This window comes from Dermacentor variabilis, chromosome 9, assembly GCF_050947875.1.
Source record: "Dermacentor variabilis isolate Ectoservices chromosome 9, ASM5094787v1, whole genome shotgun sequence".
Classification (NCBI taxonomy): domain Eukaryota; kingdom Metazoa; phylum Arthropoda; class Arachnida; order Ixodida; family Ixodidae; genus Dermacentor; species Dermacentor variabilis.
Window position 1 is genome coordinate 73085264 of NC_134576.1, and position 24107 is coordinate 73109370.

General features: G+C 45.2%; 1 protein-coding gene across 1 annotated transcript in view; it reads left to right on the forward strand.

Annotated features, from left to right (window-relative positions):
* Positions 1-23468: 23468 nt before the first annotated feature.
* The window catches only part of LOC142558064 (glycine receptor subunit alpha-4-like), a 99755-nt gene continuing 99116 nt past the window's right edge, over positions 23469-24107 (forward strand). The window contains exon 1 of the mRNA XM_075670228.1: positions 23469-23944. The gene's annotated coding sequence lies outside the window, so the exon portion shown is untranslated. The remainder of the gene's footprint in view (positions 23945-24107) is intronic.

Sequence of the window (24107 nt, forward strand, 5' to 3'; positions counted from 1 at the left end):
TGAAGAATATTTGCATTTTAACGGGCTGTTTACACAGCAAAGCATATTCTTTCGGGCTAGCTGGTGATCCAGAGCTCTTGGATGTTTCACGTGGTTTTTAAGGACGACATTTCTCGCGTGTGTGCGCTCATGCGTGTGTTTGTGTGTATGTGCATGTATGTGTGCGTGTGAGCGACCCAGACACCAAATACGAATATACAGTAAATTATTTTGCTCAATAGTACATTACACCAAGGAAATCTTCCTGGGCATGTTGTTGGCATTTGATAGAAATTCATTTCTGACGCAGAGACACTCGATCTATACGCACACATTGCTTTTGTGTGTTTTTATTCTAGCGTGTGTCTGCCTCTCTTTCACGCCCAAATATAGTGTTTACTTGGAGGAATGCACGCAAGTGGCACAAGTGAGAACCAGAGGCGGCAACCGTGGTTGTATTGACTGGTCACGTCGGTTTTTTTTCCCATTCACTTCTGTCTTCATTTTCTCGTGGAGGGCTACAGAGTATCCGCATCTTCCATTCTTTCGTTCTCCACTTGCCTGCTTCTTTCGAATGTCTGTACCAGTGCACTAACAATGTATTTATTTTGATTTTCAGATAGGAAAATTAGAATGAATGGTCTTACAAGGATAACATTGTTCGTCGGGCTGCTCTCGTTTGTTTTTCCCCTAAGGCGTAAGAGTAAGAAAGCACGCACGTTCTCTCCGTTATTTTTGTATGCACGCACTGCATATTGTGTTAAGCCCGGTCCGTGAATGCTATTACCTGCTATACAATGGCGCCTTCCTTTCGGAAAAATGAGGCAAGGTATCTCATTCACTCGTGCCCCAGCTTATGTCAGCAAAGGTGCATAAAAGTGCAGTGTTGTACAAACAGCCCCGAGTATGTAATCATTACTGTACAAAGTGAAAGATATTATTTTTGGACCCAATTGTTAGCCGGTGACGAAGCGCCGGACATCCAGTCTGTATGAGGAAGCAACTTCAAAGAGCAGCGCAATGCAGGTAAGGCGCCTTGCTGAATTGCTTTGCTGACACACCCCAATTCTTTAATTGAGGCTAACACACGCCATCGTGCTTCATTAATTGTAACTGCTAACTGTAACATATAACTAGAATATATATTAGGAACTCACAGTTACGTTCTCCAATCGATTGCTTACTTTTCTTGCAGCAACTTTTCTCCCCGTTTTCATATTCCAGACAATTGCTACATTTTCTTTCCGTTTGTGCATTCATAAACTCAATATGGAAAGATATTTTTCTAGAGAAGGTGGGAAGTATAGCGTTTCCTTTCTCAACACGCATTAGGCGAATGGAGAGGTTAAGGGTTCCAAAATGCACAAAACATTATGTCGACCCATTATGCCTTTGATACCGACACTCAATTTGCAAACCGCCTCTTTCGGTGTTATTTACTGCTAGTTGCTTCATGCTGGATGTTTCACTTTGAAGATTGCTCAGAGATAAAAACACCTCGGCTTGCTAACAGTCCTAGTAGCATCATTAGATTCCACACATTTGTTCGGGAAATAATGGTTGCGATATCAGCAGATCTTATACGCAGCGTGGTCCCGAAGGGCGTGAAGGATGTTCTCTAGCAAAATGCAGTACATAAAAGTCGGATAAGCCAAATTTTCCTTTATGAGTAACAATGTATGTGTATTTTCTCGTTGTTTTTTTTTCACCCATCCAATGCGAAAAATTAAAAAGAAAGAATGGTTAACGCGAACCCCTAATTTATTTATGCCGAACTTCAACAACCGCTAATGAAGCCTCCAACTCGGCACAGCGAAAAACCCGGATCGACAATCTTCGGGGAAGCAACACTGCTAGTTAAGTTTGCCGCTCTGGGTTTTCATGCCGTATAGGTTTTGGATATACATACATATATATATATATAATATGAGGTCAACAAACATTGCCGCCAAGGACGACATAGAGGCAATCACTTGTACTTACTAAATCAATTAAATAAATAAATTAATGGAAATAAAAGTGGAAGAAAAAACAACCTGCCGCAGGTGGGGAACGATCCCGCGTCTTCGCATTACACGTGCGATGCTCTACCACTTGACCTACCTTGGCGCTGTTGTCCCACCGACTTTCTTGGGTATTTATGTTTCCTACTAGAACCCTGGGAGTGTTATATGGTGGCACCAATATATATATGTTTGTTAATTGTGAAGAGTTACCTTGTGAAGAAAGCGTCGCTTCATGAGCTGAAGCCCACAAGTAACTGAAGTGTCAATGCATTTCAGTTACTGTCAATGTCAGTCCGCAAATTTATATATCGAAAGGGGTGTCGTCCTCAGAATTCGTTCGAAGTGGATTCGCCTTGCGAAGTCCACTGCTAGAATTTGCGAATTGCAGTATGGGCCATAAGATAATTAGCTAAAAATTTAATTAGAGATTTCTTGTTATTTAGTCAATTTCGCATTTCAACTTTTAGTGAAACTAGTGCCCGCCGCTTCGAGTAGACCGGCAAATAAACTAGAATTGACCTATCTGCCACGAACAACCTTTAAGAATTTGTGAAAATGCACGCCGAAATATCCTATATATATATATATATATATATATATATATATATATATATATATATATATATATATATATATATATATATATATATATATATATATATAAATATGCGCAGCCTATATTCAGTTTGACTACAACCACCAGCGAACAGGCTTACATAAAAACTGTATGGTGTTGACAAATCTACTGCGAGATAGCGCAACTCTGTTATACTTACAAAAAATTTCTGCATGCAAAGCGAACAGTTTGCGTCAAATTATATAGGCATTTCTCCTCTGATTTACTAGATTTTCTATGGTTTAACCAATTGCTATATGCTGCTGGGTGCCCTCACATTCTTGGGTCTTCCTACGTGAAGGCTGTGTGTCACTTCAGAATAAGTGTGCACCCCTGTCGGGCAAGGCGTGTAGATGTGAAAAAAAAAAAAATGTATGTAGGAGTGTATGTGCCAATTTGACACAAGGGGACATAGAAGTTGTGACCTTCGCGGCGCACAAAAGCAGCGGTTGTGTGAGATGACACTTTGTGTAGAGTGAAAGTAATCACAATCGTTTGGAGATCGCTGTTACATGTCAATACCATTTATTTGCCTGCTTCGTTAAGGTTCGTCTCACATAGACTCACATTATTCCCTTTATCCCTTTGCCCAGCACAGGGTAGCCAGCCGGTACTTACACTGTCGAACCTCATGTCTTTCCTCCCCCCTTTCTCTCTTCCTCTCGCTAGCTCTCTCGCTAACGTCAAGAGTTTATACGTGAAGAATAAGTTTTCGACTCCCCCCCCCCCTTTTTTTTTCAGTGAGGCTCCCTACTTTTGTGATATAGATTATGTGAAGAACTATAAGAAATGAAACAAATAGACAACGCGCTGAAAGAAACGCTCATTATTGGTGCTACGTTTTTTTCTGCAGAGATAAGTAGCGTCGTCAGCGTTGACGATGACGTGAAGGCCTCCAGGGTGGACACAAGCGAACCAGTAATTGAGGAAGTCCTCGACGTGCTTCTGTCTGTATGTAGTTAAGTGGGAGGACTTTCCGGCAATCGCGCTCATGAATTCTTGAGCTAGGTTTGGAGAAATGTCAGCTATTGTTGTCAGCGCACAAATTGGTACAGCAACGCCGTGCATGAATTATACAGCATCTTAATTCGAAGTATATCAGGCAAAATTTGCATCACAGAAGTCGAACGAATGGTTTTTACCCCTTCTGAATTTCGAGTTTCGTTTCTTGTCTTGTGTCAAGGATTTGCGGGCATACAAGAAGTAAGAGATGTTGGGCTTTTTTCTGATCACCACTATTGCGAACAACTTCTGGTAAAAAAAAAAAAATCTGCATGATCTCCTTTAGTTTTGTTTTTTGTTTTTAACTGGAGCACAGTCTCACGTAAAACGTTTATGTATTTCGACGCATGCGGAAATACTTTCACCTGAGTGAAAATTTTCATAGATGCTCATTTACGTCTAAGTGCTGTTGACTCTTTGCGTCCTATAAATATACAGAAGTTTGTGAATTATGCAGCGTATTAGCCACATATTGCCACCGTATTCCATTTCCAACAATATTTTCACAAATTCTGAAGCCGCGTTACTCTCAGCTTCGGTAAGTAAAAATTATCGTTTAGCAGGTACAGTTTGTTTTTATTCGTGTCTAAGCGATTTAGTTTTCTAGTTGCACTAGGTCCTCAAATGTGCCAGCTTTGACGTGTAGACGGCCGCTTCAAATGACATAGTCAGTACCAACATTTGCGTTTCGGTCTCTGATGTCGAATACTTTCTCAAGAAAACTCAAATCAAGATTGCCCAGCTTCGTTTCCTCTATGCGTCAATTAAAAGAGCCATCGTCGTTTCCTAGCGAAAGGAGCTTAGCTCTCCTAGCCCCACCAAACCTCATAGAGCATCGCGGTTTGAATAAATTTTTCCGAAGAGCAGTATATACACCTAGTTTTCTTAGCATGTATCGTAACTTGTTCCGGCTAGCTGTATTTCGGCACTTTTCTAAAGCTTCGCTAAGAGTACACAAGGGTTTTGGCTTGCATATTGAGCCAAACATACGTGCTAGAGTCCTGGTGTCATATAATAAAATTTTTGTAGATATTTTTATTTTGTTTCATCATCGCAGTTGGAGGCAGGGTCTTAAGCGTCGCCGAAGCCGGGGTAGCTGGGCAGGGGAGAGCTCCGCCCTTTCTGGTAAAGTTCGAGGGTGCAAGGAATGGGAGGAGGGTTTTCCCTCGTAGCTTTCAAAAATTCCATCGTAGTCTATGAAAACTTTTCTATAGTGCCCTGTTATTCTGTTTTCTTTTCTTATTTTTTTGCTTTTGTTGCGGCTAGGTTATTAACATAGCCGACGTTTTCAGTGGCCGTATTGTCATCTTTCGGAGCCATTAAATCGTAAGGCTGCCATTTTGTTCAGCGAGCAGGGCTCATTTTTAAAAATGTTTGCTCCTGCCAGCATGTTAGAACGCATATTTGGCTTAATTTCAATCTGTCCTCGTTGAAACCACATGGCAAATGTGTTTACGGTGACATGATGGCACGAATGTCATCCAGCGGTGAAAATTTAGACATGCCGCAGCGTGGCATTCAGTTTTGATTTTTAATGCGCAAGCATTATATGCTTCATTACGCGAAAATCCTGCGTCGTCATCATCGGCGGCGGCGGCAGCGTGACCGAGCCATGGCACCTAAAATTACGCACGGCGCAAAAAGTAACAACACGTCAAAATGCTCGAATTGACGTCAAATTTCTCGCGAAGGTCCCTGTATATAGGGGAAATTATTGCATTCGGAGAGAAAATTCGGCACGTTTCGGTCTGGGTGGGCATGGAACCCAGGCCCCCCGGGGTGTGAGACGAGAGCGCTTGCCCGACGCTGCGGCGGCTCCACGGGACTGGCTTACTAAAACTTCATTCTGGACGAGTTGGCACATACTCTACTTGACAAGCGTAACCGCGCTAACGCATGCAACCACAAAGGAACAGGGACGACACACAAGCGCTGTTCGAGAAGAGGGCAGAACACAGAGGGATGGGCCCACTGAACGAGAAAGGTACTTCATTAAAACTTCTTTGCGAGCGAGCTCGCGCACACTTGATTTGGCAGCGCTCGTGTCTCCTCCTTGTTCCTTTGTTGTTGCACGCGTTAGCGCTGTTCTATTTGTCAAATCAAGGTACTGGCCTACTAAAGGTGTGCCTAGTGAGTGCGTCATTGCACACGTCATGTTGCCGCCACAGCGCTGGCTAAAGGTGAGGCCTGTTTCACCAAAGGGAGTAAAATGTTTTCGCATTCCCAAATGTAAGCAGTCTTAAATGTCTCTGCCGAATCTTTTTCTAGGCAATGTGCCGACAGAAATAGACGCTGTGAGGCACACCATTGATATCAAGTTGACTCTATCCCCCATGCCCCGCAGCAAAGTAATTTCTGGTAAAGTAAAAAAAAAGAACAAGTTTATTCTCACTCTACAATATGTAGAGTAAATTGCACTAATATAATCGGTTAGCTAAGATTCATACGGGCCTTCTGCAATACCTGTCCTTTTTTTTACATTCCATGTTCGCTCTGGGAAATGTTGGCAACCACATATTAAATACAGTTTTGGAATGAAACTCTGAGAATGAAATAAACGCCGGAATAAAAAGAATGAACGTGTTTCTTTTTATCTAAACTTCTTTTTAAAGAGGAAAAGAACCGCGACTTCACACGGGACGTGATGAAGGAGTGGGCAGGACGAGCGGTAGCGACGAGCGAAACACTAGGGAAGGCAAAGGTTGCTACAGAAAATTCAATCAAGCCATCGCTGTAGGACGGGGTAGCTCTAGACTTGAGCCAGATATTATGGGAGCGGCACACATGCGCAGACATGGGCTAGAGACTTGTGTAAGTGAGCCTTTGGTGGCTCTCCTAGACAGAGAAACCCGTTTTTTATTGACCTTTGATAGTTGATTTTTCGCCCCTTGGCACTTCCCATAGTCATGTAGGGTGCTTTCTGCCACGTGTTTCATTTTGCTCATCAGTGTGTCAAGGCAAGCTGTGCGCAGATGTGACATTTTGCTGCTATGTGTTTCATGGTAACCTCTGCTGCTAGTTACCGCTCTTCCTGTCCACTCCTACGTCACGCTCCATCTGAAGTCGCGGTCCTTACCCTCTTTAAACATGTCCGACCAACTGGCCCAACGTTCCCCACTCTTGAACCTAAATTATTTGCATGGCTTTCGCCTAACGTCGACTCGCTGAATGCCCTACGTAATCCTTAACCGAGTGAAAAGGAAATTTTGACGTCGACATTGTGAATCTTGTTAACTATTCCATCAGAACGTGGGACAAAAGCGCTTGCACTAATGTAGATGGGTGTCCTCAAGTGAAATATTCCTGATGGCTGCATGGCAATAATGTATTCCAAAGATAGCGAACGATAAAAAAATAACGCTAGACAGAGCAACTTCATACACATTGACACATTAAAAAAAAAAAGGAGTGACGGCGTTCCTTAGGCACTGACGAAAGCTTACTGCTCTTTTTTCTTGTAAGATGTTTTAGCATATGTATTAGATGAGGCTTCATTATTGAATAGTAAGTGCGTAATTGAGGCACTCTTTTTTTTTTTGCTTAAATCACTAAGCACTGATATAAACTGGCAGTGCTTACCTTTCTTTCAATACACTTTATTGCAGCCGACGTCGGAAAGGTTTTTACGTTTTGCAGGGCACAGAAAGCTCCTTTCAGTAATTCAAACAGGTCTAGGAAAGAGTTGTTCTGGGTAATTCAAAGCTGCAAATAGGATCTTTTGACGCTCTCGGTGCTTGACTGTCCCATTAGTTCGTTGAGTGCAGTTAGGTTATTCGTAATGTAAGATGTAGTTTTCTTTCGCATCCAACCTACACGTGTCTTTACTTCCTGCGTTGACAGAGAAATAAACTATACAGCAAATCGTCGAAATGTTAGATACGCACCTGAAAGACCTGTGTCTGCGGCTGTCACCACCTGTGCCCAGACGGGCTGGGAACGCACGTCTGGGCCTTGCCAAAAAACAGCCCAAACATACCCATGAAAAGGAATAAGGCCAAAGAATAGCTGCATAGAGCCATTTCCATGCAGTCTGATCATCGAATGCGAGCGCCTACAGAAGAGACTTTATAAAGAGCTCCAAAAACGGCGTCTCGCCATCCGAGGTCCATAAAGGCGAGTGGATCCTGCCTAATTAATGTTGCTCGCACAGCGGGTACTTTACATTTATGTTGTTATGCCGTGCAATGCCCATATGCGTAGTTTGCGATGAGATACTTTACTGTCTACTGCTGGGGCCCTATCACGTAAAACAGGGCAACATCAGTGATTGGTTTAACAACACGTACAAAATATTGGCCGGGGAAATTGCGCAATATATGTGTATAGCGTAAGTCGCAGATACAATTTCCGATAATTTGTTTGCTGGGGCACCGTAAGTTTACCTGGACGTACATGATGTTAAAATTTCACGGAGCAGCGCAAGATGTGCAGGTTTAGTGTTTGTAACGCGCCAATAACCATGTAGTTATCCGGATATATACATGCGCCCTTCAAGAGAGCTTGTTGATTATTTCGCCTTCCAGTGCTCACTGCTGCCCCCAGTTTTCGTGAAGTCATCCCGCTGACGTAACCCACCGCATCAATGCGGCGAGCCCAGCCGATGCCACATGTACATAAACCTGCTTTCAGCAACGCGCATGGTCCTTGTATTTTCAGCTAATAACTTTGCTACTGACAACGTTTAATGAAGTGGCATTCATTTCCTCCGCGACACAGTAAACACAGAAACGCACAAATTTGTGCTAGTTGGGGATCTATGACTTAGTCAAGTGCACAACAAAACAACAGGCAGAGAACAACATGGGTAAGCGCCCGTCTTATTTCTTTCTTTTTGTTTTTTGCTGCGCGCTACACTGTCCTACCAATTGTAGACTCCTATGACAGCGCATGAAGCGTACAAGCGCTCTATAGAGTAAGTAAATTTTCTATGAGAGAGGGGGTTTGCTTATGCTTATTGCGAGTTGTCAAACCACTGCATGTCTGGGAGCCTGGCTGTGAAAGGTTTTCTTTCTACCTAGCGAAACCATGGAAGCCTTGCCATCGGCTAGGACGCTGCTTGTCAAATATAAGGTAAGGCTACAGGAGCTCTAGATTGATATGTTCGTCATAGAGTGAATCATTTTTTTTTTGCCATTAGATTATTTGCAAACAGAATAAAGTAATACTGCGTATGCGCGAGCTTTAGGTTCTTCATAACACGCCTTCATTAGCTAGCATCCCAAACCTCAAGCATAGCCTCTACGCAGACGATATCACCCTGTGGGTCACCGGGGGCAGCGACGGGGACATCCAAAACACGCTGCAGCAAGCCATCAACGAGGTCGTTGCATACGTAGAACCGCGCGGCCTGGCGTGCTCCCCACAGAAATCGGAGCTCCTTCTGTACAAGCCTACTTGGGGAGGTCGACGCCCAGACCCTCACCCGCCCGAGATAGAACTCCACGTGCACCAGCAACGCATACCTACTGTACCTAGCATTCGTATCCTTGGCTTACGCATCCAACATAACGGCAGAAACACGGAGATACTCAAGCAATTAGATAATCATGTACACCAAACCACTCGCCTCATTGCACGCATCGGAAATCGACATCAAGGCATGAAAGAAAGCAACCTTATACGCCTGGTAACCGCCTACGCCCTGAGCAGGATCACCTATGTCGCCCCGTACCTTAGCCTCAATGCAACTGACAAGCTGAAACTCAACACCATGATCAAGAGGGCCTATAAACAAGCAGTACACCTTCCCATCACCACCTCTAACGAGAAACTGGACGCCCTCGGCATCCATAGCACCATAGACGAGCTTATTGAAGCGCGGCGTATTAGCCAATACGAACGACTCGCCAATTCCACCACGGGCAGGCACATTCTAGGCACCCTAGGCATAACCTATACCACCCAATTCGGACCAAAAGTACCCATCCCTCCAAACATTCGTGCTCAACTAGTTATCCCACCCATACCTCGCAATATGCACCCTGAACACAATCCGGAGCGACGTGCAGAACGAGCTACACGACTACAAAAGCGCTACGACCAAGCTGCTGACGTAACCTACGTCGACGCAGCAGAATACCCCACCCAAAATGCCATGGCGGTCGTCGCAGTCGCGGGTTCGCAGTACCGCCTCCCCGCCGCCGCATCAATATTCACCACGCAACCCGAAGTAGGAGAAGAAACGGCCATCGCTTTGGCTTACGCGGCTACCAATGCACACTGCATCATAAGCGATTCAAAAACGGCCATTCGTAACTACACAAGAGGACTGATAGCACCCCAAGCACAGAAGATTCTCTCTGGCACTCCTCCCTCAAGGCAGCGCCGCGTGCAGATCATCTGGGCCCCTGGGGGGCTATTCTGTAAGAGTCCACCTAGTGGACTGTCCATTTCGGCCGCCGCTGATTGGCGAGGGCCGCCCGTCTCCTCCTCTCCCGTACAGCTGCATCCAATCAGCAGTGGCCGAAATGGACAGTCCACTAGGTGGACTCTTACAGAATAGCCCCCCTGGTCACTCGGGTCTGGCTGGAAACGAAGCCGCCCACGATGCCGCCCGAGCTCTCGCACACCGGGCGCATCATCCTTCTCCTGCGTCTTCTGATCCCGACCAGCCCTCTGTTCTGCATCGCGGTCACGCGCGGGACCGAATGGTCACGTTGAGAGAAATTCTCCTGCACTACCGCAGGGAGCGGTTACGCTACCCCACAGCACACAAAACACTGAATAAGTCTCAATCTACCACTTGGCGACTCCTTCAGACACGAACCTTTCCGAACCCCGTGCTTTACAACCGCATGTACCCCGATGCATACTCTCCACTCTGCAACGCGTGCGAGGCCCGCGCTGACCTCGATCGTATTATCTGGCAATGCCCCAAAGCCTCACCCACCAACACCTCCCACACTAACACACGCATAACTACGGCCGAGCAGTGGGAGACATTGCTGCTCAGCTTGGACCCAGAGGAGCAGCTCTGGGCCGTCCGGATGGCCGAAGACGCCGCCAGAAAGCAAGGACTGGCCGCCGTCTGAGGAAGGGGGGATTGGGGGTTAGTCTCCCGACCCCCGCCACCCCTGAGCCCCATCAAGGACATAACAAAGTTTTATATATATCTCTCTCTCTCTCATAACACGGAATTTCTACTGCATAATTTACTTGGTTTTTCATGAACGTCTGAAAAATCCTTGCACAATTCGGAAATGTTCGTCTATATTAACTAAAGAGTATGTTTATCGAGAATCCGTGTGAGGAGGGGTGCTTGTCTGGTAAGATGACTGGATACTTGATATATCGAAGCCTGCATCGTAAATATGAATATTCATGTTATTATTTTTTCTACATATGTGTTATATTTACTTTTCTTACTCCTTTTGATAAGACACGTAAAGCTCTAGGTGTTTTAACACACAATGGAAGTACGGTTTGAGAGCGCACATTAAACTTTGTTTTCCGAGTGCTTATTTTCACAAACGGAGTGCGAGAAGCCCTTTCATGGATTTTTTGCACGTTAGTCCGCTTGCCACTCACATCGTAAGCTTAGCCATGACTGATGTCCGAAACGGCTAAAACTGGGATGGTTGGCTAATTTTCATTATCACGTGTCGTTCAGGGAAAGATTTTGCCATCGGGAGCGCATCTGCTTTTCCTAATCCATCGAACTAATAGAAAGTTTCTTCTTTCCCACAGAATTTAATGGTGTGAGGAATATTTGCGCTTTTTTTAAGTTTTTGCAATCTGTCTTTCAACATTGTAACTCAGTCTCGTAGCTTTGTTCTCCCTAACTGAGAGAAGCGCCAGTCCTAAACATGCATGTCAAAAAAAAAAAAAAATGAAGAAGCAGGACTCATCGCGTAATCCCCTCGAAAGACGTTCTTTTCGGATTACCTCCCACGCTTACACTTCAATCAACGACGCGGTTATAGAGATCTAAAATTTCATAAACTTATAAGCAGGTGAAAAAGAACTGATTCCTTTCATGTATTTTTTTCAGAAATATATGAAAAATTGAAAAAGAAATGATGATTGAGCACAGAGTTATTACAAAGCTGACACATTTATTTTTCTAACACTGAAAATAATATAAGGGTTACATTATTGCATAACAAAAGTCCCAGAACAGGTTCCGGGTTCAAAATCTACGCACGATTTAACGTCAAGGCATTGATTTCACCTCAAAACGTCACGAAAAATGATTTCTATCAATCTGCGTTCATTCATTTTAGCTCGACACGTGAACGCTTCGCTGGACAGCAGACGAAGACTTCCAGATATTCAGGTTCAAGTTCACGTACGCAAGTTTTTGCACGTGATTCTCTGCGATCCTGATGCGTAACTTGGGGCGCTACGACGTAAAGCTATTCCAAACTTTTTTATTGCAACTCTGCAATGAGCGCTCCGCCATTTGTCAAACACTTTTTTGGACCACCCCCGATTCACCTGTCTGTCACACGACGTCACGAAAACCGCGATAGATCCTCATCTGATATCATGTGTAGGCACCGATTATGCATGATTTGACTCAACAAAAGAAAAATAGGTACTTCTGATTCAACGCCATTTTGCACTTAGCCCTGTGCTATTTGCGAAAAGATTTCGGGTTCCGCCCGCTTCACCTGCCTGTCACGTGACGTCACAAAACAGCGAAAACTCACTGCCTGAAAGCGATGTGTACGCGTTAAAGATACATTATTAGGCAAAAAAAAAATTCATTTTTTTTTTCTGAATAGCCGCACGCTGCCCTCTCTGAAAGGAATAAAAGATGAGTGCTGCCGATCGCTCAGGCTCTGGCTACTCGCACGTGCCCGAGAGCTTGGGCTTATCTGCGTATAATGAAACTTTTTGTGTGGCCGTGTAACGTTTTTGAGCACTTTCGGCACGTTTACCACCTCGCTCTGCCAACTCGTTGCTGAGGGTGCGTTTTAGCGGCATTTTTAACCTTTCGTTGCATGCCGTCGCGATTTTCGACGAGCCACCGCAAGCTAAGTAACAGAAAGCGGGCCAATCGCAGACGCCGACAAAGGTTATCGATTTTCGGTGCGCTGGCTCGGCCCCATGGAAACCCTCCCCACTTCAGTGGGCTTAACACCTCATGGCAGCCAATTCAAACGAAAAACCACTCAATGTAGGCAATATTATTCATTTTGAAAGCAAAATCAGCTCCTATAACCTAGGAGAGCGTTTGATTGGGCTGCTCAGGCAACGTTGCGGGTCACTGCCCGACGCTTGCGTAAGTGGTGACGCAAATTTGACATCAGGAGATTGTAATAAAAAATATTGGAACAGTTTTACGGTATAGGGTGTGCAGATTTCTAAAGTCGGACCAGTTTCTTTCACGTACCACAGAAGAAGGGGGCAGTTGCAGTACGCGACAGGCGAGGGGGCTCAAGGGTTGGTTGAAGCAAAGTCCTTGCCACCACGCGGATGGACCAAGGGGCTTCGCAGACTCCCAAACTCCTTCTTTTGACCACACTTTTAGATACATCGAAAGGAGTCGCATCGCAACTGCCGAATTCGGCGTGGAAGGTCGAGTTTTAGTTCTTTTCTTTCCAATTTTATTCTGCTTGACAAAAAACACAAAAAGGAACTGTTTCTTTTTCGCAATATTAAATGTTTTCATTTCACCGCTTACATCTCTACACGGTTAGTGCTTCATGATATCTTCTTTTACGTGCAGTCATGCATTTATTTTGTGCTAAATGCGGGAGTTGAAATCAGCTGGTACAGCTTATTCTTCAAACCTATTGATAAAAGGAGGCCGTAGGTTGTTGTTTTTTTTGTTTTATTTTTACAGAAACTCGGAAAACTTTTGTTTGTCGCACCCGCGCACACACATAACTAGATGCTGCGTATTTCACAGACAATTACTTGCAATTCATCAAAATAGGAGATTGGAGAGATAATGATCTAAAAAATTTCAGACACGCACCGTCAAGAGTACTCTGCTGGCACAGTGTTTTCACAGTCAATAATCTGGGACGGCAATAAAATTAATCCTATTAAGCTAGAGCTAGTGACCCGAGTTGTCTGATAGATGCGGCCGCCAGGCACGTGCTCATGGCCGTAAAGCGGTCGTGCTCCTTTTATCGTCGTCACTCCAGCGTTGTCATCGCACTCTCATAATGCCGTAATCGCCACGCGATCGTCGTCGTACAGTCGCCATGTGTTCGTGACGATTACTTGTGATACATCAAAGTTAAAGATGCGAGACAGAACCATCTGGCTAAGTTAAGACACGCAAACTCAAAGTACTCTGCTGGGACAGAGCTTCTCGTAAGGTGAAATTGTAGACAGCCTTGACTCTGAACATATCCATCGAAGGTGGTCAAGCAAAGGCAAAGAAAGACCTACACGACCCCCATCGTGATGCCGTCGTGGTCACTTTATTATCGTCACTCAAGCTCGGTCATGGACCTCTCGTCATGCCGTCATCGTCTCACAGTTGTCATCGAGCATTCCTTGTCACGTCTTTGTCGCGGTGCTATTGTGGTCGTTCCTCCGTCGTAACTCTAACTTCATCAGCTGACACTCGTCGTGCCGTCGTCTTCATACAATTGTCGCCACGCTACCTCATGCTGCCATTTTATAATCGTCACCATTTTAATGAGGTCATCGAATTGTCACTATGCCGTGTTTGTCATGCCGCCTTCGTCAATTCATACACGTCATTTCTTCTTCGTCATGGTATTGTACTCAAGCTGTCGTCATACACTTGCAATTATGACACCGTTGGCATGCCATTATAATCTGTGCGTCGTAGTCAGACAGTCGCTATCCGTTGTTACCTTCGTCGTCGTGCCATCGTGGTCGTGCCGGCGGCATCGTTCGAACTTTTTAACCCAGTCTTCGTCAAACCGTTGTCCTCACGTCACCGTAATACACTCGTCGTCAATCGGTTGCTATCCTGTGGTCACCGTCACGCTGTCGCATTTAAACGGTTGGCATCATTTGGAATAGCCATCTCCTAGTCATCGTACTGTCGTCGCCATATCGCCTTTGTTGTTCTATCGACGTCATCCCTTCTTCGTCGTTCCATCGTTTCCCACTGCGTCCACATCACACAGTCGTTAGCATGCCGCCATGCTCATGGGCGACCTTGGCGAACGAGTGTCATAACAAAGTGAGAGAACACCAAAGCATGTTGCATAAAGCCGAAGCAAAGCGAGTCTCACAATGACCACTACAGATGTTAAACAAGCCTTCAGAAATACAGTGTCTTGATAAATTGCTCGAATGCTACTCGCATTATAAACGACAGACATCGCGAGATGAGTTTTAGTGTAATAATTATGTTCCATATGCATACCTTGGCCAATCCTCACTAGTACACACGCCCCGTATGCTAAAGGCAACGACTGTAACAATAGACCGACGCAGTCAGTTTGTCTATGTGGAAACTTTGCATGCATGTCTGACTTATAGCGCAAGTAAGACACTTGTCCTGCCGTTTTCTCTCGGGTCGCCGTACTTCTTCCACTATTAAGTCAAGCAAAGATTGTGCTACTTGTTTTTGGCTGTTCTGTACCAGGGTTGTTCTGTACTGTAATTGACGATAATCCTGTCTTAATGTGAGCTCGTATTTAGCTTCCGTCCGTAAATATAATAAATTACGTGTATAGGCACAAATAAGTAAACCAACTGAGAAGTAAATATAATCGTTTATGATATATGATGTTCCGAGACATTTAGTTCGAAACGCTACATGGAAAGCTGGCCCAACCTTATAACGTACTTTGGCAAAGTTCTGGGCCTTAAGTAAAAATACACAGAAAGGTACTTCGAAGTTCCTAAAGCACTGCTGTCGGTTGCCGGACACTTAGCTCACGCGCTAGCTTTCTTTTTTATTGTTACGACATATTTACGACATATTATGTTACGACATATGTATTGCGACTACGTGTAACAGTTAAACATTGGGTGTCTCCTGTACCATTGCCGATGTAACCGAAAGGGAAATTCCTCGCGTATCACTAAGTACTTTCACACGCGTCATTTTCTGGTGCGCATTCGCACGTGACTTATAGCAAAGTCCTGGATAATGCCACTCTTGCTAACACTGGCAAACGGCAGCTGCGCTGTTACTTAATGATAACGCTCATATGCACGCGGCGTTCTACGGGAAATTCGTTTGGCCAGGAGCGCCTCGCAGTGGAGCTTGCGAAATGTACATTTCACTTAATCGCGCACGCATTTGTAACGTGGTAAATTGTTTTCGGCACGATCCGCTGCTTTTGTCGGCTCAGCCGACAAGTCACGCACCGCGATGCGTTTTGCCCCCACTCCCGCGCTTCCATTCAGTGCGGTCGGTGACCTTTCCCAATAAAGAGCGCCTTAGCAGCGGCATTCCCTCAAAGGAGAAATTGCTTTCCCTCGCCAGAACTGGCGCAGTGCTCACTTTCACTAGTCGCTGAACAAGAGGCGATAGGTCAAAAGAAAAAGGTTCATTACTCTCGTAAGAGGGCGCACTGTAGATGTACGTGACTGCAGGCTGTCTTCGGAAGATTCCTTCTGCTTTACTGGTGTTCGTCCACAGATGCGAGAATAGAGTGCAATGGCTTCGGGAGCAAATGTTGCCGTGGCGGGTGCCAGGTATGTCCTGCCTTCTGCCAAAAGAAGGAGAGAGAGAGAGAGAGAGAGGAGAAAGCGAAAAATGGATTATTATTTGCAGGTAGTATGGGCTCCCGTACCAATATATGATACGCCCGCGTCTGAATCACTCCGACTGAAAATTACAGTAATATAACTTTTTGATTGCAGCCAAATGAGCATACTTGAAACATTTTGGCATTCTGCGCGCAGGCGGCCGCGTTTCGAATGCGGCAAACAGACTCGTATCTGTCACGAGGCCTACTAAGCCACTACAATTCAGAAATCCCGGCAAATTGCCCAGACTGCCCAGAACTCTATTGCTCACTCTCGCACATGCTTTGGCAATGTACCGCGTTACCAGAGGGCCCTCTCTCCAGTGAGCCCGAATGGGAAGAAGCCCTCAAAAGCCCGGACCTCAAACTCCAACTCAAGGCCGTCCAGGGGGCCCAAGAACTGGCCGAGCGTCACCACGTTCCCGTCCCGACTTGGGCGTCGCCTACGGTTTCGGCCCAAGGAGATCCCTGCGTGCGATCTCCAACGGCTTAAACCCCCTCAGGACCTCAATAAAGTTCTTGACTGACTGACTGCGCAAACGCGGCTATCGCGATGCTGGTCAGTGGCCCCTTCGCCAATGCGCGCTATTTTTTAGATAGCCTTGGATGATAAATCGTTTACGTTTAGTTGACTGCATATTAAACGGTTAATTTAGGCGCGAGATATTTAAAGAAATTGCTGAGAGTGATCAGAAACATCCAGGTGAGTGGGTTCGATAAATATACATTGTGCGTTGTATTTTTTAGATTGCGCCGAACTACTAGAAATCCGCTGTGGCAAATAGCACAATTTTAACTTTCGACCTGGTTACCCCGACAAATACTTGCACGAACAATCAACATGAGTAATCAACTAATTAACACAACTGCAATAATTCCGTATTTAGCCAATCATTTAGGCACACACAGCAATTTACAAACTGTAACTGGCGAGAACGCAAGGCATATGTAGTCGAAATGAATTTTGAGGACGACACCAATTTCGCGATATTCAGTTGCAAATTTGCAAGGAAATACATTCACGCTACAGATACTTTGGCACTTCAATGCAGAAGACAGCCTTTACATTAAATAACTGTAAAATCAATGCATTTTTACTACATCTCGGACTCCGGCTACTCTAAACTATCCGGCTATCCCTAAACTTGGGGCGCTTTTAAAGGGACACTAAAGGCAAATACTAAGTCGACGCGGGCGGTTTAGATATCATTACAGAAACGTCACAGTGCCTGTTTCTTGTCAAGAAAAGACTTAGTTTACAAGAAAATTGCATCGCAAGGGTCCGGATACCTTTTTCAAAATTCAAACACCCCGCCACCCTACTGGGGAAGCGGTGAGCTTGCATACGCCATCACCACCCTTTGCGGCAGTCGGTGACTAAAACGGCGCCCGACAGTCAGCGGTACCGAGCCAGGGTGAATGCGGCGCTGTAGCTGTCTTTGACCAAGTGGAGTAGACCGTTCGGCCATCCCGCGACATCAGGTGGAAGTTGAATTCTCTGCTACTTGCAGTTTGTGCGAGTTTCGCGAGCCAGCAGAAACAACGGAGCACTACACGATAACGAAACTACAGAAACGCGAAAACGTGGGCGGCACGCAGTCGAGCGAAAACGAAACCTTTCGACATTCCGCATCGCTGTGAAGAGTACTTTCAATGAGTTCGTTTTTTTTAGTGAAACAGAACTGGACAGGTAACATTCTATTTCGTGTTATAATACAATACAAGAATATCTTTTGTAACAAGTAATAAAAAAACTGCAAAAGTCACTCGATTGATGGCCGCTAAGGGCCCTATATAGCAGCGCTGTAAATGCACCAGGAACCACAAAAAAATGAAATAGCTGAAATCTCGCAGTTGGTTCTGCGCGATTTCTCTCGTGACATTAGTTGCAGCAGAAGTTTTCAACCAATGAGCCGTCAAGCCTAAAAGCATTGAGCCTTTAACATAACAGCTGCCTCATTAGCTGCGTCCTAAATATCGATTTACAAAAAAAATGCACTGGGTTTAAAACTTCTGTAAGCGGACCAGGTTTGAAGGTCATCTCGAATGATATGCAGCAATGACGTTGGGCAAATACGTGCCTAGACATTGTTCTAATGAGCGCTGAAAAGAAATGAATGTGACTGTTTTACAGGAGAGAAACGAATTCAAGTTACGGCAATGGCTGTGCTGGGAATGACGGGGTCGCTTCACGGCGCCAGAAGTTATACTTGTGTTACGAGCCCACAGTCAAATCGACGCATTAAGCAGATATTTTTCATTATTTAGAAAAGCTATAGCAGTGTGTTCGGACTTTTGTGGAAAGGGATGAATAGAATTCAAAATTTGCTCAGACCACGTCTAACCCAAGTTACATCACAATGAATGTTACATAACAGATCCTAGTTTCTAATCATTCATAGCAGACTTAGAGAGGGGTGCAAACCGTGCATCAGCCGCCGCGGTGATTTAGCGACAACGGTGTTGCGCTGCTAAACAAGAGTTCGCGGGATCGAATCCCGGCCGCGACGGCCGCATTTCGATGGGGAGTGAAATACAAAAACATTCGTGTCCTGTGCATTGGGGCCGCGTTAAAGGTCCCCTGGTGGTAAAAATTAATTCGGAGTCACCCAGTGCGGCGTGCTTCATAATTAAATCGTGTGTTTGGCACGTAAAACCTCACTATTCAAATTAATTCAATTCAGAAGCGTGCATCACGTGTCATTCTTTCCAACCATCGTCACACCGCTCACGTCCCAGCTGACTCATTTCACGCGAAACGTACCAGACGCTAAAAACGACGACCTCACTATTCAAATTAATTCAATTCAGAAGCGTGCATCACGTGTCATTCTTTCCAACCATCGTCACACCGCTCACGTCCCAGCTGACTCATTTCACGCGAAACGTACCAGACGCTAAAAACGACGATCCCCGTTTCTCTTGTAAAAATTGGGCACGTTGCCATGGTTATTGTGTGAAGGAGCTCTTTACGAATATTTTTTAATTAAAAACAAAAACTTTTGGTGACGTAAGCGCACTTTGAAGTTTCCCTGAAGAAGCACATGCTGCTTAGAGGTAAATATTTTAAACTCAAGTGTTAAGCTATAGTGCAAAATGAAAACCCTTATTTCGAAGTATTCTGCTGGCGCGGCCCTTTCATGTTACTTCACAGGCGCACGCATTTATAAATTTTCTGTGCTTATTTAGGTCAATATACGAGCAATGAATTGTACATGTGCCGAATATTTTTGCATAAACTTTGGTAATGGTTCAGCAGCACTAATTTTGATCATTGTTCGTATAGGCATTACTTCTGGTAAAAAAATGCGAGGCAATCAAAAGCAGTGGCTTTTTAGAAAATTATTTTCGAAGTAGCCAAAAAGGTACTATTTGATGATGTTCAGGTTTAAATTAAGGAATAATTACGATATCGCGGGACGGAATCGCAGTCGCGGCGGCCAAAATCTGATGGGGCCGAAATGCCAGAACGCCCGCGTCCCGCGCATGAACGGCACGTTAAAGATTCTCTCGTAATCATAATTATTCGGGAGTCCCCTCTATGGCGTAGCTCATCATAAAGTCGTAATTTTGGCATCTAAAACCCCAATATTCAATTTTTTAAGAATGATCTCGTCAGAAATCCGTCCGTTATATTTCCACAAGCATTGATCACCATCATAAAGTACGAGCTGCAATTGAGAACGCTAAGTGTTATGAATAATAACCTATTACTTTGTTATCCCTAGCACTTCTTGCGTTGTAATCACCTTCCACGTAGCCTTTCGTCACATGCATTAATTGCGTGCGCCTGTGCTCTCGCGTACCGAGAAAAACGCTAACTGTTCAATGTGACAAATTTCGTATGGACTTGTGTTTCTTCATTTCTTCTTATTTATTTTAATTGAACAGGCAATTTCTTGGTAAATCCCATGTATTGGGTAAGTGTCATAGTACGGAAATCATAACCATCGTCAATACGCGGCAATCCTCTCAACGAGCTGCAATAGAACCACGTTAAAATGAAATTAAAGGGTTAGACAAAACTACTTCGTTTTATGCGTTACTTCGTTATATCCATAATTTTGACTTACTGGGTTAGACAAAACTACTTCGTTTTATGCGTTAATTCGTTATATCCATAATTGTGACTTACTGGCATATATGCTTGATGGGGTGCACAATTGTAAACATGGGAATAAGAAGACAACTTTGCGACCCACCGAACGGCTTACATGGCCACGCACTACAATAAAAGTAAAATAAATAAATAAATAAAACTTTCTTCGGCATGTGCAACACGCCACTGAGCATCTGACGCAACAACGTTTATATAGATGCTTTCTCTTCCATTGTGATACTTATTCGCACCTTGTTTCCTCTTGGCCCGTCGCGGTCGAGCAGAACGTACTACGTGGCACACAACACATCGTTGTGATCGAGAAGGCAAGCGAACGTCGCCGCACGGGCTTGGCTGGGCCTGCTCGTGGCTTCCGAGATTGCAGTAGCCTGTGTGACCCCAGAGATTTCGCCGTGGGAGATCTCTGAGGCCAAGCGCAACGGAGACTGTCTGCTTGGCGCGCCGCATAGAAAGAGAAAAGGGAACGAGGGGAACATACCTAGATTTCGCGCTGCCGAGTACAGCCGCGCACCATGGCGCGACTCGCGCAAGCTTGCACGTGACCCCCAAGCTTGCGCCCGGGAGATCTAGAACTTCGGCAAATTGCGAAGGTGGCATCGGGTACAAAATCTACTTGCTAGAAAGTGCACGATTGGCAAAGAACCCGTCGCAATGAAAACTACCTAAAGACATTCCCGAAAAGAGGGCACGTATAAATTACAGAGGTCAGTCACAATGCACCAAGCTCACATTTACGTACAGGTCAAGATAGAAGGAGGACAGTCCTTTTTTTTCCTTCCTATGTAGCTCGGGAATCACTCAGCCACGCAAGCTTCCCTGCTGCTAGCTGCTCACAGGAGACGACATGGCCGAAAAAATAAGCCAAGCGTGATGAGAAGCCTTACAATAACAAGTAACGGTTTAGGGTTTTGCCGCGCTTGTTTAGAATCTCCAGAGACGCCGCGTAGAAGCCTGCGTTGCTTGCGCCTTCCTTTCTCGTTTAGTGGAGCCAGTTTAACGGAAGAAAGACGCCCGCAAAGACTGTTTGGATCTCGCAACGATTTTGCCTCTATCCGTCAGTACTTCTGTCTCACTTGGCCTAGCATTCAGCATGGAATTCAGTGTTCAGACATTTTTACTGTGGCTTCCTTCCGTTTTCATTCGCATGCAACTCTTAACTCCCACAGGATGGTTCTCCTTCGGCCTTTTGTTTTGACGTGTGCCAATGCAGGTTTTCCTTGGTGGTTTGCGTCAACTGATGGTTACAATTTCTCTTCGCTCAAGGGGAGCAAGTTCTGGCTTTCGTGTCTGGCCCTCTGATATTTACAGAATTTTGCTCTCGCGTGTACACGAGGCTCAAGCGAGATGAGAAGAGACGAGGTCGGGGATACGGAGCTTCACACTACGGGCACCTGTTTATGTAAGATTGTTTTTTATTTCACAAAGTCTCTTGGCCATTTTTTTCCTCAAACAAATTTCCATTTATCAGAGCTTTCGGAAAGAGGACTGGAGATTATTTCAAGGAAACTGTTGCAGTGAAGCTCTCTGCACAAAAAGCGCACCGTCAATTTTTGTGGCAGTCTAAGCTAAAATATTTCTTGGACAGCTCGTAGCCTACTGTACTGTTGTATCCTACTTGTTGTACTTTTGTAGCCTACTGTATCTCGTGCGTGTGTTCGTAGGCTAGACGCAAATCGAATCATCCAATATTTTATTTTTTTTATATGTAATACTCTGCCTGTCCGTTGCAATGCACACCCTAATTTGTTATTTCCTGTGGTAATGAAGTCCTCCCATTCTGTCAATCCAGCCCAGCTTTTCTGAGCGTTTTGAAGTGTTCGTAGGCATTCTTTTCCTCTGGCGTTTGTTTCACTTCTCTATATAAGGAATCCCGCTACTTTTATATATGCTTCTTTATATTTCATATCTTATTCAACCTTTATTGATTCCCAAATGACTCAATGAAAGAAAAGACTTCTCAGATATAACAGCACTATACCAGCGGGTGGAAACGGAAGCACAGAATAAAAGTTGGGAAATAGTTGGCCCCCTCACAAACCTGAAATATAAAGAAAGCACCATGCTGCAACATCTTTTTCTGTTGAATGTGAATTTCAATGGAGAAAAAAAAGATAATGGTACATCGATCATAAACAAATGATTGTCGTCGTTAATGCGATTAGCAGTCTGTATTATGGTGGGTGTGCATTTGGTGTAGATAGCACACCTAGTAACGTGCCATTACCAGTGGCAACTATCCAGTGGCACATACCAAGTAGCATATAAGCGGTTCCAAGAAACGGGCTAGGAAGAGAATTCGTCCACGATCGAGAACTCGCACGGGCCCTAGTTCCATGGGACCGAAGCTGGCGCATAAGAGGTTCATTGAACACCTACCTGCACATAAAAAGTGGCACAAGCCCAATGGCCAAAGGTGGCGTGAAACACGTTCATTGGAGAACAGTGCAGAACCTGGGTGACTTACTTAGTGACCCAGTTTCGTCCGACAGTTGGTAATGATCCCGGTTCCCTCAGCACGGGGGCCTGCAGGTGCTGTGCCCATTAGACTATGGACTGCGCCGTCGAACAAGTTGGCGTGAAAAAGTTTAGCGTAGGACGAACATGCTGCAAGCTAAGTTCTCAAAGAATGCTAATCGTATTAAACGCGCAGCGGTTATGATGCTATAGCAATGCGCTTCACACTGGGCGCCATGAAATATATTGCCCGTTCGGGCGGTGCTAAAGGGACACTACAGAGAAAAAAACAATTTCACATATATTGGTCCATTGTTTCCTTAGTATATTTCCCGAAATTCGCTCTCAATGGTTCCGCGCACAGCAATCTACACGAATTACAAACTCTATAGAGATCACAAAGAGCAAAATCGAGCGTTCCCTGTCGTAGATCTCGAAGGCTCCACCACCACGCAGTGCGGGAAGCGCTCGCTGAATCGTGGCGACATCTGTCGACGCGCGCGCCGGTTAAATTGTGGGGGAAGGCGGTGCCGGCCGAAAGGGTCAGGAAAAGGAAGAAGGTGGGGAAAGAGGAGAAAGGCGAGGGAAGGTGGGATGAGCTGCGCCTCCGGTTCCCGCGGCGGATGCTTAACGGGAGCATTCGCTCGCGATCCTCTCAGCCGCGCGCATTTCTCGCGCCGCTCCGTGGCCCCGCGACCCCAACCCCGCGTGGCGCAAGGAACTCTCGCGAAGTATAGCGCTCGCTTCCTCCGAAGCTTGTTGGGGAGCTTGCGATGACTTTAGCGTTCGCCGCTTCTCTTCGTTAAGCATATGACACCACGGCGCCTTCCTCCACCACGATTGACGATTTGCGGGCGTTGCGAGTTGCGTAGTCTACAGCTGCTCGTGCAAGACACTTTGCGCGTTTCGTAAATCAGGCCTACATAATTATATAAAAAGAAGAAAACAGCTGCTAGGAAGCTGCAGCTGCGTCGTTCATGCCTGTGAAGTAGCTCGCGGCCGTGACGTGTTGGGCGAACTGTGACCGTAGGAGCAGAAGAAAGGCGAGAACCTTCTGTCTCATGGGATAAAGAACGGCCGCCTGAAGCAGCTGAAGCAGTATTGTCGAACCGTTTTCTACTTTCCAAAGGTGAGAATATGTCTTTCTTTTTTCATAATTGGTAGCTGAACACTTTGTTCCTCCGGGACTATGTAAGTTCTTTTGTTTTTGTGTGATTAATTCAACCGTGATAAGAAGTGCAGAAGCCTCGGGACCTACCAGGCAACCAATCCTGCTAAGCGGCTTCTTATGA